Genomic DNA, 16,890 nt, shown 5'->3' on the forward strand with positions numbered 1-16,890 from the left:
TTTGTAAATAGATGTTGAGGGAATAAAATATCCAGTTTTGGACCTGGTCTAAATTCCTTTAATTTCCTTAGACGTTGTTTCACTTATAATGTACTTTGAGTGTACTGATTTTAATGAATTACACTATGATAAGATGAGAGAGTATATTTGCATACATCTATAGCTGAATCTTTACCATCCGTCTATGTGTGGTGCTGTGGGCTACTGCGTCAGACTGCAAAGTCATTTGAACTACAAGGTCTGTGGTTCAAGCATGCCAGCTGCTCCTTGGAAACCCTATACAGGGTCGCTATGGGTCAGAATCGACTCAACAGCACTTAACAACAACAACAACCAGTTTGTTATACTGTGGTAACTTATGTATTTCTTTGACACTGGAAGCTATGCTAACATTTCATATACTAACAGTGTCAACCTTTGTGGTCAGGTTCATTGGAGGTTTCATTCCAGACTAAGACAAACTAGAAAGAAACATCTGGGAATCTACTTCCAAAAATTAGCCATTGAAAATCTTATAGATCACAACAGAATATTATCTGATAAAGTGCTGGAAAATAAGTCCCTTAGACTGGAAAACATTCAAAATGCACAGCAGATGCAACAATAAACTTGAGCATATCACGTGAAGATGGCAAAAGACTAGACAATGTTTCTGTGTCAACTCTATTGTAGCTAATAAGAACACCATTACTGAATTCATTTTGTGTGCAGTCTATCATAATCACTTATTTCTAGGGTGCAAAATTAATGTAATTGTATGAATGTGGTATTGAGGAAGAGTCTAAGATCCATAAAACTGGGTGACTGTCTTAGTATTATCCCATATTTAAAAAACCAGTTGTTGATGGCTGGGTTCCAACTTGTAGCAAAACCATTTGTCTCGGGGTAGAATTGTGCTGTACAGGGTTTTCAATGACTGATTTTTCAGAAGTAGATACCAGACCTTTCTTTCAAGGTGTGTCAGGGTGGGTTTGGACTAACAATGTTTTTTGTTAGTAGCCAAGCAAGTTAACCATTTCCATTCCCAGAGACTCCCATCTCATTTTGTTGTTGTTATTGTTAAGTGCTGTGAATCCATTCTGACACATAGTCACCCTGTTTCCAAGGAGCAACTGTTGTTGTTGATTCAACTCTGACCCATAGGAACCCTGTATAGGGTTTCTGAGGAACAGCTAGTGAACCTGAACCACCTACCTTGTGGTTCAAACCTACTTTTCAGTCCAGCACATTAACCCACAGTGCTCATCAGGACTCCAAGGAACAACTAGTGAGTTTGAATTGCAAGCTTTTCAGTTACCTGAAAAGTGCTTATCCTATAGACCAGTATTGTTGTTAAAGTGCCCTTGAGTCAGTTCTGACTTATAGCAACCCTGTGTAGTATTTCCGAGGAGTGGCTGGTGATCTTGAACCATCAACCTTGTGCTTCAAACCTCCTTTGTGGTGGAGTTCTTATCCCACAGTGCCACATCAGGAATTCAGACCAATATTGTCGTCAAGTGATTTTCTACTTGTAGTGATTGTCTAGGATTTCCAGGGAGTCAATGATAGATTTGAACGGTCAACCTTGTGGTTCAAACTGAACTTCATTATTCTGTAGTGCCACGTCAGAACTCCAAACCACTATTAGCTTTATGTAAATTATATATGATTATAGAATCATTAAGGAGCTCTGGTAGCGTAGTGGTTACGAATCGGGCTGCAAACCACAAGGTCAGCAGTTCAAAACTACCAGCTGTTCCATGGGAGAAAGATAAGGTTTCTGCTCCCCTAAAGATTTACAGCCTCAGAAACCCTGTGCGGGGTCGCTATGAGTTAGAACAGACTCCATGGCACATAACCACAACCACCATAGAATCACTAATTCTCTTTACCTGATAGAAACTGGTGGTCTCTCACACATCAATGCTCTAATTTCTCAGAAGCCAGTATATTTGAGAAATGTCACACTTTTAGGTAGGATTATTGTTTTTGTTTTTGTTTTTGAGAGAAAGTTAAGAAAGCTTGCAGCCCTTGTCTTGTTTTGTTTTGTTTTGTTTTATGTACTCTGATTATACCTCTAATACGTTTGATTTTGAAGGAATATGATGATAAAAGAACTGAAGTGACAAACACAGATCTGCTAAGTTATTAAACTGCATTCTGTGTAGTCATTTTTTCCCATAAGATGGACTTGGAAAAACCTTGCTTTTTCTTTGGCTTTATTCTGTTATATTTTACACTGAACCTATGCCATTTGACAATTATGATGAAAAGTAATTTAAAAAGTACTTAAAGTTTAATATTTTCCCTATTGACGTCTACAGTAATTTTGTTTAAATAAATCATCTGTATGCTTTTATACTAGAAAAATCATTTGGCTATTAAAATCAGTGTCAGAAAAATCAAGTCTTTCTCAGGAGGTAAACATAAATACATAATTTGAAAGAAAAGCTTATATAACCATTAAGAATCATACTGTATCAAATTTAAGAGTCTCTCATACTTTGGACATGTTGTCAGGAGGAACAGTCGCTAGAGAACAATGTCATGCTGGGTAAGGTGGAGGGTCAGAGAAAAAGAGGAAGACCCCCAACGAGATGGATCAGCCAGATGGCATCATTGATGGCATCAAGTGTGGCAGCAGTAGTGAGGTTGGCCCAGTATCAGACATTGTTTCGTTCTGCTGTGCATTGGGTCGCTATGAGTCAGTTACGACTTAATGGCACCTGACGACAACAACATAGTGAAAGCTTACAAAATGCAAGTTGGGCAGGTAATTTTCAGTAATTTTGTTCCTAAGCATTCTAAAAGATATAAACCAGATGAGTTCATTAACTTGTTGACATTTTTCCATTTTTTAAAAGCAAAAATTATAAATAAATAAATTTTCCTGATTGTGCTAGTTACCTAATTTACTGCATCAGTACTTGTTTCAATATCATGTAGGTAAGAATTTCAGAAAAGGATTTCAAACCTGAAAGAGCTGTTAAGTGCTACACCTGAAGTCCAGGTTTGATGGATTATAAACACTGGCTCAGAGCTGGAAGGGCCCTGGCATTTTTATGTGGAAACCTCTTGGCAGTTCTGGCTTCTGTTAATGAGCGCACAGATAAAGTACGTCCTGGTAAACATACTGCAAAACTAAATTTAGGGTTGCCCTAAAATAGCAATAGCATACCAGCTTTACAGACTATCCCAAAAAGGATAGAAAAAAATCAAATGGCCCTAATTGGATAGGGTGAAAAATGAAATCAGAATATAATGAGAAAAATTAGCATTTCTAATTAGAGATACTATTCAAGCGAAGTATCTAGAAATCGCTTTATAAGCAGTGGCAGAAGACTAGAAAAGCGTATTCACAATCTGAAAAATAATTGGAAATAACTATAGTAGAGTTTGGACTCTTTGTGTGGGGTTGTAGGATCAACACTGGACTTGAATAGCTAGGTCGCAGTTCAAACCCATCAGCTGCTTCCCTGAAACCATATACAGGGTCAGTGTGACTCGGAATCTACTCTACAGCACTTAGCAACAAGAACAACAAAAACACTGCGGCGTTTAGAGGTCCGGAATAAAAGTGCTAGGTATTTATAAGCATGACTATTGGTTATGAATTGGGCTGCGAACCTTAAGGTCAGCGATTCGAAACTACCAGCTGCTCCGCGGGAGAACTATGAGGCTTTCTACTCCCGTAAAGACTTACACTCTGGGAAACCCTGTACAGGGTCACTATGGGTCGGAACCGACTCGACGGCACTTAACAACAACAACAACAACATTGTTCATTGGAGTCCTGGTGTGGCACTGTGGGGCAAAGCACTGGACCGCAAGGTCGTTTGAACGGCAGGGTTGGTGGGTCGAGCTCACCAGCTGCTCCTTGAAACCCACTACAGGGTTGCTATGAGTCGGAATCTAATTGACTGCACTTAACAACAATTGTTCATTGGCTTGGATTATGTTTACAATGTATATGTGTATTTTCACATTTCAGCATCATGGAACTGTAGCACTGGACTGCAAACCACAAAGTGGGGGTTCAAACCCACCAGCTGCTCCTAGGAAACCCTGTACTGAGTCGCTATGAGTCTCAACCAAATCTATGGCACTTAACAACAAGAAATAGACATACTAAGAAACAGATCTTTGCTAAACAACAAAGCCAAGATGGACAAGCAGATAAGAGAACTGAAGCTGCTCAGCTGGAAAAGGATGTTTTCAAAAAGAAGATTGTTTACAGTTTGATCTTAGGAATGGCTACAGGGAAAAAAGAGAATGCATGATAGAGAATGTGCTGATATGTACATGGTTCATTCAGGCTGTTGCAGCAAAGAATGATAACTAGAGACCTTTCCAAATATGTAGGTTGCTAGTTCAAACCCACCAGCCACTCCTCATTAAAAAATGTTTTCTGCTCCCACAAACACTGATGGGTTTGTACTGCCAACCTTGTGGTTAGCTGTCCAGTACTTTTTTTAAGCCCACCTTCCCACTGACATGGCACTGTGGGACAAAGCACCGGACAGCAAGATCAGTTTGAACTACAAAAGTCAGCAGTTCTAAATTCCCCAGTCATTCCTTGGAAATCTATACAGGGTGGCTATGAATCATAAATGACTCGATGGCACTTAATAACAACAACAACCCACTTTTAGCTGGTATTTACAAATCTTCATATACAATCTCGAGGGCTCTACTCTCCAATAAACTTACCACTGATGGTTTCAAAGAGGCCGATATCCAGAGAACTTACATATGCTCTCTTTAAGATATATGCCAAATTACAGAGAAACATCTCTTGTCCCTGTATCAAACTGTTATAGCGAATCCTTATTCTACCAAAAATGGCCACAATTTAGCAAGATACAGAGAAATAAAAGACAGTGGGTGTTTTGATATGGCAACTTTAATACAGAGACAAGAGATGTTTTTTATCAATAATTAATGCTAATTCCATTCTGGAATTTCACAAATAAAACATAGGGTAGTTTGTGAAATGAAATGAAGTTTAGGAAAGAGGTTGTTTAGAATTAGGATAAAGGTCAGGATTGTAGCTGTATTTAGTGATGAGATGAGTACCAAAGTGTGGCTCAGGAACTGAGTAAAACTCAGGGATGATGGGGGTCAGAGATGGGTTGAGGGCTTGAAAGGGGTAATTTAATAGGTGTGTGAAGCTATATTAAAAGTATTACCAACATGGTTCTGTTGAGATCAATTACAGTCAAAGAGCAGGCAAATAGGAATTCTAATTTTTGTTAATGATGTTACCCAAATCTTAAAATTTTCTGTCCTTCCAAATTCACTAACACCCTGAAAATTCAGGATATGTATCATTCATTCTGTCTTCCAGGATGACTCTTTATCTCAAAAATACCAACTATTCCCATAGTCTACCTCATCACATCTCTCATCTCTGCACCCAAGACTTACTAATAACACATCACATGCCAAACACTGAAGGGAGTAGTTTATTATCTCTTCTTACTCCTTTTTCTAAACAAAGAAACAAAACCCCATGGCATCTTTCCTTGCAATCCTTTACCAGACTCAGGATTCTGCATAACATCTACAGAGGCAGAGTTGATAAATCAGATTTTTTTTTTTAAGTGGACATGTTGTTGTTGTTAAGTGCCATCAAGTTGGTTCTGACCCATAGTAATCCTATATAGGGTTTCTCAGGATCTGCTGGTGAGTTTGAACCATCGACTTTGTGGTTCAAACCAACCTTGTGATCCAGTGCTTATCCCACAGTGCCATACCAGGACTCCTAAGCCGACACAATCAAGGCTAATTCTGAAATTATTTATATGTTGATAATTTTTTATGCAACCATAGATATATGGGCATCTTAAGAGATAGATATGTACATTTTTTGCTGCAAAATAGGTAGAAAATAAATATGTCCATGGGCTTGAACCACAGACTTTATGATTAGCAGTCCAGTGCTTATCCTACAGTGCCATACCAGGACTTCTGCTTGAATATGATAAATGTCGCTTCTGTTCATATGTCATTGGCCAAAGCAAGTCACATGACCAAATCCAATGCAAGTAGGTTGTTATTGTCAAGTGCTGTCGAGTCAGTACTGATTCATAGTGACCCTATCTAGGATTTCCTAGAAGTGGCTTAGTGGGCTTGAACAAGCCTTGTGGTTAACAGTCCACTGTTTATCCTACAGTACCACACTGGGACTCAACATGTGGGTTGGGAGGTGGATGTATGCTAACTCCATAGTAGACACTGTAAATTTTATGAAAGTGTATGATGGATGGTATCATCCTCTACCAGCTGGGATTGATAGCAGTGTATAACCTGGTGTGGTACTGTAGGATAAGCACTTGACCAGAAGGTCAGTTTAAAACAGAAGGTTGGCAGTTCAAACTCAACATTGGCTCCTTGATAACCCTATACTGACTCAGTGGCACTTAACAACAACAATTATTTGGGATTAAGTATAATTAGAAGTCCTGCTGTAGTACTGTAAGATAAGCATTGGACTGCTAACTATAAGGTCAGTGGTTCAAACCCAGCAGCCACTCCTTAGAAACCCTATTCAGGGTCACTATGAGTTGGAACAGACTCGACGGCATACAAAAACAACAACAACCAGAATTGTAACTCTTTGGAATGGCAGAACACAACACAAAAACATTCAGAGAGATGAAAGGCAGAGCTCTTATTTACAGCTCCAAATGAGAGAAAGCAGCCATGTAGTACCACACAAGGGTTGTACCTATGACAGCCAGGGTAATAGTAAGTTGGAGCTTTAAGTACGGCAAGCGATGTAGAGCTATTTAACCCTAGGATTGACTGATTGCAGAAACTCTGGTGCATAGAAATTTCATACTTGGCCCCAGAGTGATTAGGGTGGGCACAGAGACCCAGGAGAGTGAGAACCCTATTTTTAAAAAAGTGATTGGGGTGTGGACTTCTACAGTTGCTCCAAGACATACTGACTATCCGCTAGCTCCTTTCAAAACTAGCTCAAGATAGCATTTCAATGAAAAAAACTTGTATCACAATGTACCATGTATATTTGAAATATTAACTGTGGAGTTATTGAAAGGTTTCTATAAGGAGAGTAGCTCATTCAGATCTGTATACTAGATTGTTCACATTAGCAAATTCTAGAAGCAAAACACTTCCAAGACAAGATGCAAGGTCTTTACAACTCTGTCTATGTTAGTGTTGTTGTTGTTGTTGTTGTTGTCAGGTGCCATCGAGTCGGAACCAACCCACAGTGACCCCATGCACAGCAGAACGAAACAATGTGCAATCCTGGGCCAACCTCACTACCGCTGCCACACTTGACACCATCAATGATGCCACCTAGCCGATCCATCTTGTTGGGGGTCTTCCTCTTTTTCTCTGACCCTCCATCTTACCCAGCATGACATCCTTCTCCAGCAACTGTTCCCTACTGACAATATGTCCAAAGTATGAGAGATGGAACTTAGCCATCCTGGCCTCCAAGGAGCACTCTGGCTGCACTTCTTCCAAAACAGATCTATTGGTTCTTTTGGCAGTCCATGGCACTTTCAGTATTCTCCTCCAACACCACAACTCAAAGGCATCAATTCTTCTACGATCTTCCTTATTCACTGTCCAGCTTTCGCATCCATATGAGGTTATTGAAAATACCATGGCTTGGGTCAGGCACACCTTAATCCTCAAGCTTACATCTCTGCTCTTCAACACTTTAAAAAAGTTCCTGTGCAGCAGATTTGCCCAATGCAATACGTCGTCTGATCTCTTGACTGCTGCTTCCACGAGTGTTGATAGTTGATCCAAGAAGAATGTTAGTAGTGCTGGGTATTGTTGCAAAACTGGTTCAACTCGAACTCATTCTTTTGGTTTTCCTATTTCTCTCCTTTATTTTCAACAGCGTCTCTCTCTATATAGACTCTTTTTCCCTTCAACAAATAAACATCCTCAAATTGGGTCTCATGTTCTTCTCCCTTCCATAACTGTCAGATTTCACTATAGAGTTGGGCATAGTTCTCTGCTCCTTCAGCAAGCACTTGGACTTATTATTCATACTCTTCCATTCTTAAAAAAGTACACTTGGTAAGGTCACCAATGACCCTTGCATTCCCTGTACAATCCCTATTTGAAGGTCCTTTCATCAACAGGTGTTGTTGATGATCACTTTCTTTTTTAAATATCCCACCCTCGGGATACTAGGACATATCACTTTTCTGGCTGTTCTCGGGCTTCTTCTCAATATATTTCACATTTCCTTCTTAATTCTAACTTTATAAACAATGTGGTTCTCTGGTGTCCTTGGCTATAACTGTCTTCCTTTTGTATGTGCTCAGCCTATATTATCCATCTATGACTTCAACTGTCTCTAGAATTAAGATCATGCCATAGTCATGTCTCATACCCAGTTCTTGCTCCTGATATTCAAACACATGAATTCCCACCAAGCATTTTCTCAAATGTTCCATGCTTCCTTCACTGCCAAATCACTGCTCTTGAGGGGATCCCAACTCATAATGACTCTAGATAGACAAGAAATACTGTAAATCAGAAGTCAACTAACTGCCTTGTCTTTCTTCTGAGCGTTGTACCTCATGACTGATCTGGATATGTTCTTTTTGACAATGAATGCAACACCATTCCTTTTCAATTTGTCATTTCCGGCATAGTAAACCACATGGTTTTCAGATTCAAAATGGCCAGTACCAATCCATTTCAGCTCACTAATGCCTAAAATATCAATGTTTTTGTAATTCATTTCATTTTTGGCAATGTCTAATTTTCTTAAATTCATACTTTGTACATTCCATGTTCTGATTGTTAATGGATGTTTACAACTGTTTCTCTTCATTTTGAGTTGTGCCCGATCAGCAAATGAAGGTCCCACAGGCTTTTCACCCATGGGCTTTATTCCATTTGCATCATCACCATCAACTCTACATTGAGGAGGCAGCTTCTTCCCCAGTCGCATTTTGAGTGCCTTCCAACCTGAGGGGCTCATTTTCCAGCACTATATCTGACAGTGTTTCTCTGCTATTCATAAGGTTTTCAGTGACTAAATATTTGGAAGTAGTTCGTCACTCCTTCTTCCTAGTCTGTCTTTGTCTGGAAGCTCATCTGAAACCTGTCCACCATGCGTGACCCTCCTGGTATTTAAAATACTCATAGCATAGCATTGAAGGAATTGACAAAGAACAAGGAACCAGGAATTGATAGAATAAAAAATGAAATCTTTCAAGAAAGTGAGGTGGCATTGGAGACACTCACTCATCTCTACCAAGAAATTTGGAAGACAACTATCTGGCCAACTGATTGGAAGAGGTCCGTATTTGGGCCCATTCCAAAGACAGGTGACCCAACAGAATGCAGAATCATCAGACAATATCTTTGATATCCCATGTGAGTAAAGTTTTACTAAAGGTAATACAAAAACGGCTACAATCATACATTGACAGAGAACTTCTGGAAGTTCAAGCCAGATTCAGAAGAGGACGTGGAACAAGGAATATTATTGATGATGTTAATGGATCTTGGCTGAAAATAAAGAATACCAGAGAGATGTTTACCTGTGCTTACTGACTCTGCAAAGACTTTTGATTATGTGAATCTTGACAAGCTATAGACAAGATCGTGAAGTATGAGTCTTCCTGAACACTTAATTGTGCTCATAAGGAGTCTGTACATGGACCAAGAGGCAGTTGTTCGAACAGAACATGGGTACACTTAATGGTTTAAAATTAAGAAAGGTGTGTGACAGGGTTGTATTCTTTCACCGTACTTATTCAACTTGTATGCTGAGCAAATAATCCGAGAAGCTGGGTTCTATGAAGAAAAATGTGGCATCGAGATTGGAGGAAGACTCATTAACAACCTGTGATATGCAGATGATACAACCTTGCTTGCTGAAAGTGAAGAGGACTTAAAATACTTACTGATGAAGATCAAAGACCACAGCCTTCAGTATGGATTGCATCTCAATGTAAAGGAAACAAAAATCCTCACCACTGGACCAATAAACAACATTCTTATCAACAGAGAAAAGATTAAAGTTGGCAAGGACTTTATTCTTCTTGGATCAACTATCAGCACTCACAGAAGTAGCAGTCAAGAAATCAAATGATGTATTGCATTATGAAAATCTGCTGCACAAGACCTTTTTAAAGTGTTGAAGAGCAAGGATGTCAGCTTGAGGACTAAGGTGTACCAGATCCAAGCCATGATATTTTCAATAACCTCATATGCATGCAAAAGCTGGACGGTGAATAAGGAAGACCATAGAAGAATTGATACTTTTGAGTTATGGTGTTAGAGGAGAATATTGAAACTGCCATGGGCTGCCAAAAGAACAAACCGTTCTGTGTTGGAAGAAATGCAGCCAGAGTGCTCCTTGGAGGCCAGGCTGCCCAAACTTCATCTTTCATACTTCAGTCATATTTTCAGGAGATACCAGTCACTGGAGAAGGATATCATGTTTGGTTAGGTGGAGGGTCAGAGAAAAAGAAGACCCCCAGCGAGATGGATTGGCAAAGTGGCAGCATCAATGGGCAACAATTGTGAGGTTGGCCCAGGACTGAGCAGTGTTTTGTTCTGTTGTGCATAGGGTGGCTATGAGTCAGCACTGACTCAATGGCACCTAACAACATATCAGACAGGGATTTCAATCAGAGACTCATGATCAGTAAATATATGTGAGATATATACATATAGAATTTGTGGGAAAACTGTTGTGTGTGTATGTATGTATGTATGTGTGTTGTTTGAAGTGCTGTTAAATGAGTTCTGACTCATAGGGACCCTGTACAAGATTTCTGAGGTTTTAAATCTTGAGGGAGCAGAAAGATTCATCTTTCTCCCACCAAGTGGCTGGTGGGCTCTAACCAGACTTTGTGGTTTGCATTCCAGTGCTTATCATATGGAGTCAACACATTTCCCTAGATGATATATACATACATGTTTGTTTATTTTTGTATTTATTTGTCTATTACAAGAATTTGACTTACAAATTCTGAAAACTGTCTGTGTCTTCACATCTGATACTGGAGCTTAAAATCCATGATGCATCGAGTCAGCAAGGGAAGATGGATTTATACTCATGTCTGGAATAAGATGGAATCCACCAGCATGAACTGGAACTATCAAGGTTAAACTAAAACTTGTCAGTTTCTGTTGCCTCTGACCTTAGTGGTGTGAGAGCCCTGAAGCAATTGGAGTACTTCACTGTGGAGCTAAATAAACACACCTTTCCAGGAATTAGAGAAGCTGAAAGATTGAGGGAAAGGTAGAGGATCTGTAGGACTGATCATAGCTTCACACAGATTGAGTGTTCTAGGTGACAAAGTATGCATGCTAGCTGCTTCATTTCTGCTCAGGAGACTTGGTGGCACAGTAATTAACGTGTTTGGCTACTAACTGAAAGGTTGAATGTTCAAACCCATAAACTGCTCCGTGAGAGAAAGATTTGCGAGAAAGATTTGAAAGAAAGTTGTGGTTCTATGTACTTTATTCTTTGGAAATTTAGGTACTGTTATCGTCCCCATTTTGAGGATGTGTAAATTAAATCACAAAGTGGTTAACTGCCTAAGATCTTAGAGTCAATAAGTAACATATGCCGGATTTAAACCACTCAGGCCATCTCTCTCTAGAGCCTCTACCCTTAAGCACTGCACTCTGTCATCTCTTGTGAGATAATGTGAGAAAACCTACAGCAAAATTGAGTCAACAAATGACACATTGTTATCTAAACATGTTAGGTGCAAATAGATCTGAGCAATAGTAGTCAGCACAGATTTCCAATTGTGAGTGAGCAGTGATTTAGCCTCAGCAAAAAACACTGTTCACCAGGTTAAACTTACGATTTAAATTTTGCTTGTAGTTATTTTTTATAAATTCACTTTGTGAAGTCCTGGTGTAGCACTGTAGGATAAGCACTGTACTGCTAAACACAAGGTCTGTAGTTCAAGCTCACCAGCTGCTCCTCAGAAATAAAGCATAGGGTCGCTATGAGTCAGAACTGACTTGGCAGCACTTAACAACAACGCATTGTATATGTAAGAATTATAATGAAATATTAACAATTTATACACTACATAAATTTATATGCATGATTTTATGATGAAAAAAAAAATAATATTACTCTCATACAGTTAACATCCTTATTTGTATTGGCTGTCTTTGCCAGACATAGGACACTAGCAACCAACATCTCTGAGTGGATCATTAGTAAAATATGAACAAGTGCATTAACAATAAATGAATGAATCATTTAAGTCCATGTGACTATTTTTAACCTCTTAGTCTCTACTAAATGAGAGATGTTTGTGAGTTATTGGATTGAATGTGTGTATACTTTTTCATCCATTCACAGAAAGCCAGATTTTCAAATACTTCTTCCTTATATCAAGACAGGTTTTCAGAATGTCCCGAGGGAGCAGGATGCAAGACAGGATGATTATGGCTGTCTGGGAGAAAGTCTTCAGAGACAGCCCTTGCACAATCATGTGTGAAACTCAGCATTAGAAAAGAAGAACGCAATTGGAGTTTTCTGTGACAATGGCTTTGAATTGCACAAGCCCTGAGTTGCTTTTAATCATTTCACCACTTCCCCCTAAAAGGTATTACATAGACTTCCTTTGCAACATATGTGCTTGGTTAGGCATCATGTCTGTTACGTGTGCCTTTTGTGTCAAACACTGCAGAATCATACTTGGCACCAAATGATGCCACACCTCGGAGACAATGTCTCTACCCAAAAGCAATTTATCCTGAAAAAGTAATTTGTGTGAAATACCAAAATTGCAAAATTGTAATGCTATGAAAATGTCTTCTAGTTTTTATAAATTGTGTTTTCTTTCCTTCTTTCTTATTTTAAAAATAAGGTCTGTGAAAAAAAAGCATTTCAGTAGGTTGTGTACAAGCCTTGGCTCTGGAGCATTTCCAAGTCCTGGATAACTCACAAATGGATTTCTATCCACAACACTCACCACAGGCCTGGACCCGCTAAGTCCAGATCCAGCTAGACCTAGCCTGCTGTTTGGAATCTTCTGTCATCAAGTACTAAGTCTCTATTGATTCCCCACAAAACTTCCAAACCTTTTCTACCTGTCCTAAATGAAATTAACTACCTCTCATTCTTGTCAAACCATGACAAGTCAGTCCACAGCCCTCTTATTTTACCTCAAAAATACTCTGGGATGTATATGCAGGGAAATATGACCAGTTCAAAAAAATATCATCCTTCCTTGACTCCTTGTTTTTCCCTCTATACTCCCGTAGTATTGCTCCAACCTCTTTTATTCTTTTTTTCATTTTCTTTCTTTACCTTTCCTTCCTTAGTTGATACATAGTGCCATCATTAAGGAGTGTCGCACTGTGGGTTAATGCACGGGACTGCAAAGTCATTTGAACCACTAGGTTGGTGGTTCAAGCTCACCACCACTCCTTGGAAACCCTATGAGGTGTCGCTGTAAGTCGGAACTGACTCAACAGCACTTAATAACAACACCATCCATGATTAAGGAACCCTGGTGGCACAGCAGGTTCAGCACTGGGCTGTGCACAAGGTCAGCAGTTCAAACTCACTAGCCACTCTGCAGGAGAAAGACGAAGCTGCCTGCTCACATAAAGATTTACACTCCCAGGAACCCTATGTAGGTTGCATGAGGCAGAATCCACTCTATGGCAGTGCGTTTTCAGTATTATCATTGTCTCTTATAGAAGACAAAATTCCTGCTTTCTAATTCAGCCACCTCCACTTAACCATGTGATCTTGAAGTCATCTAATGTTTCTGATACTCAGTAAACAACCTGTGTTAGATCTTATTACTACTATTGTTGTATTTTTTTATGATTGCTGAAAATATTTCTGATGAAAAAACTAAGTATCAGACTTAAGGTCACATGGTTAAGTGGAAGAAGCTGATTGTCACTGAACTGTGCAGTTAAAATTCTTGAAATGATAAATGGTATGTATATTTTACCACATTTAGAAAAATACTGTTAAAAGAATGCCTAGCACATAGCATAGCAAGCATCCTATGTACTAGATTTTATTATTATTATCATATTTTATTATGATTATTAAAAGCATTGTAGATGATAAAACTATGTGTCAAGAATTCTTTGAATAATATTTTTTAAATTGTGGTAATATATACATAACATTTTTAACTGCATAATTTAGTGACAGTAGTACCAGTGCAATGTTGTGTAATGATTATCACTATCTATTTCCAGAACTGTTTCATCACTCCAAACAGAAACACTAGGCCCCTTACAAAATAACTCCCCATTCTACCCCTTTTCAGCCCTGCATAACCTGTTGTACTTTCTGTCTTTATGATTTGTTTATTAATAATCCTACAATATGTATCCTTTTGTGTGTGTCTTGTTTCACTTATCAAAAATTTTTTTAAAGTTCATCCATGCTGTACCATGTTCAGAACCTCATTCCTTTTTATGTCTGAATAATGCTCTATCATCTATATGTACCACAGTTCATTTATCCACTCAGCGATTTATGAACACTTGGACTGTTTCTACCTTTTGGTTATTGTGAGTAGCACTGTCATAAACATGGTGTACAAATATGTGTTTAAGTTGCTATTTTCAGTTATTCTGTGTACATACTTAAGTGTGATACCATAGGCTAAGCACTGGACTTGCAAGCCATAAGGTTGGCAATTCAAACCCACCAGTAGCTCCTTGGAAACTAGGCCTATACAGGGTCACTGTGAGTTAGAACTAACTCGATGGCACTTAACAACAATATACCTAAGACTCTGGCTGATGGTTATGTAGGATAAACACTGGACTGCTAACTGCAAGGTCAGTAGTTCAAATCCATCAGTGGCTCCATGGGAGAAACATGGCTTTCTGTTTCCATAATTTATTATAGTCTCAGAAATCCTATACAGGATCATTAGGAGTCGAAATCAACTCCATGGCAGCAAGTAGGTTTGGTAATTCTATGTTTAACTTTTTGAGGAACCACCAAGCATGATTTCCATAATGACTATACCATTTTATATTTCTACCATGATCATTTAAATTAAAACTATACATCTAAATATATAAATAATATTTTTGTCTTTACATCTTTAGATCCATTCTTTGAATTTTTACAAAGTATGTATTTATACTCATATATTATTTAAGTTTTATAGGGAACATTTTTAAAAACACAATGAATAAGAAAATGTCTACAAAAGAAAATCTGACTTTACAAAACATACTGGAACTGGTGATTTAAGTAAATTATTCTTATACTTATGAAAGCTGAAACTTTACTAGAAATTATCCTTATTTAATCACTATTTTTAAAACTGTTTTTATAAACTCCTTAAGGAAGTGTCAAATATGCCAGCACTGCATTTTTATAATTTGGGGATGTTTGATATTTTCTAGACCATTACAATCATATGTCATCAGGGCTAATGAATAAAATTGCAAAATAGTCTGGGTAATGCTGATTTTAGCCAAAACTGTATCATGAATGTCTCACCTAAATCTAATCATCATATTTTAAAGGATATGTGGGGACAAAAGTTCATTCTTTTTTCATAACATAGACCCACAAAAGTGCTTCTCAATGTCTATTTCAAAATAATAAGCTAATTAAGTTTGTGGGAAGAAATCTGCATGAATAATATATTGTGTTGTTCAGTGCAGCCCACTAGGCTGTGACTCATAGGGGCCCTGTATAGGGTTTCTGAGGTGTAATTAGTGGGTTTGAACTGCTGACCTTGTGGTTCACAGTCCAATGCTGATCCTACAGAGACATATCAGAAGTCCTTGCATGAATAGTATAAATGATATGTTGTTGTTAAATGCTCTTGAGTCAGTTCCATAGTGATCCTGTATAGGGTTACCAAGGAGCAGCTGGTGAGCTTGAACTGCCGACCTTGCAATTCAAACCAACTTTGCAGTCCAGCTCATTAACAGCACCACACCAAGACTCTATAAATGATTATATATATATATATATATGGAGTTTTTTTGTTTTTGTTTTTATATAAATTATATATATATATGTATATATATACTACACTCACTTAGATATTTATACACACCAATGCAGTCAATGACTTTCTTTCCTTCAGGGTCATAATAAAAATAATTTGTCATTTCACTCATCAAATACTAAACATTTTTTTTAGTATTTTCATCATTCTATCTATTGAACCTTGAAAGACTGAAGCAAAGTCCAGCACTCCTTACGTTTGTTTAAAACTCAATATGTATTTCATAAGTGACTCAGAAATTATTATCGTGGTGAAGATTGTTGGTGTTGTGGTCTGGGTAGGAGTCCCTTGAGTTATCTAAATTCTACTGTCCTAGCTAGTCACCATATGCACTGAATTTTTAGGACTGAACTTCATCAGTCCTGGAAGTTATTAGATAAATACCTTACTTTAGAATTATTAATTTTAAAAATGCGTGACCTTAGAATTTTTTCCTACCTTCTTTTAATATCATTACTCCTGTCATTTCATAACTTCCTGGTGTGGTGTTGTGGGTTAATGCACTGGACTGCAAAATCAGTTTGAATTTCAAGGTCAGCAGTTCAAGCTCACCAGCTGCTTTTGAGAAACCCTACATAGGGTCACTATGGGTCAGAAGTGACTCAACAGCAGTTCACAAAAAAATTAGTATCTTTTGAATGTCAAATATCTCACATATATTTTATAGCTCATTCTTGATCTGAGATGGAAAAAAAATCTCTTAGTTTTATCATGTTGTTGTTGTTGTTGTCAGGTGCCATCGAGTCGGAACTGACTCATAGTGACCCCATGCACAGCATGTCCGATCCTGGGCCAACCTCACTACCACTGCCATACTTGAGTCCATCAATGATGCCATCTGGCTGATCCATCTCATTGGGGGTCTTCCTCTTTTTCTCCAACCCTCCATCTTACCAAGCATGATATCCTTCTC

This window comes from Chrysochloris asiatica, unplaced genomic scaffold (genome assembly GCF_000296735.1).
Source record: "Chrysochloris asiatica unplaced genomic scaffold, ChrAsi1.0 scaffold00210, whole genome shotgun sequence".
Lineage (NCBI taxonomy): Eukaryota > Metazoa > Chordata > Mammalia > Afrosoricida > Chrysochloridae > Chrysochloris > Chrysochloris asiatica.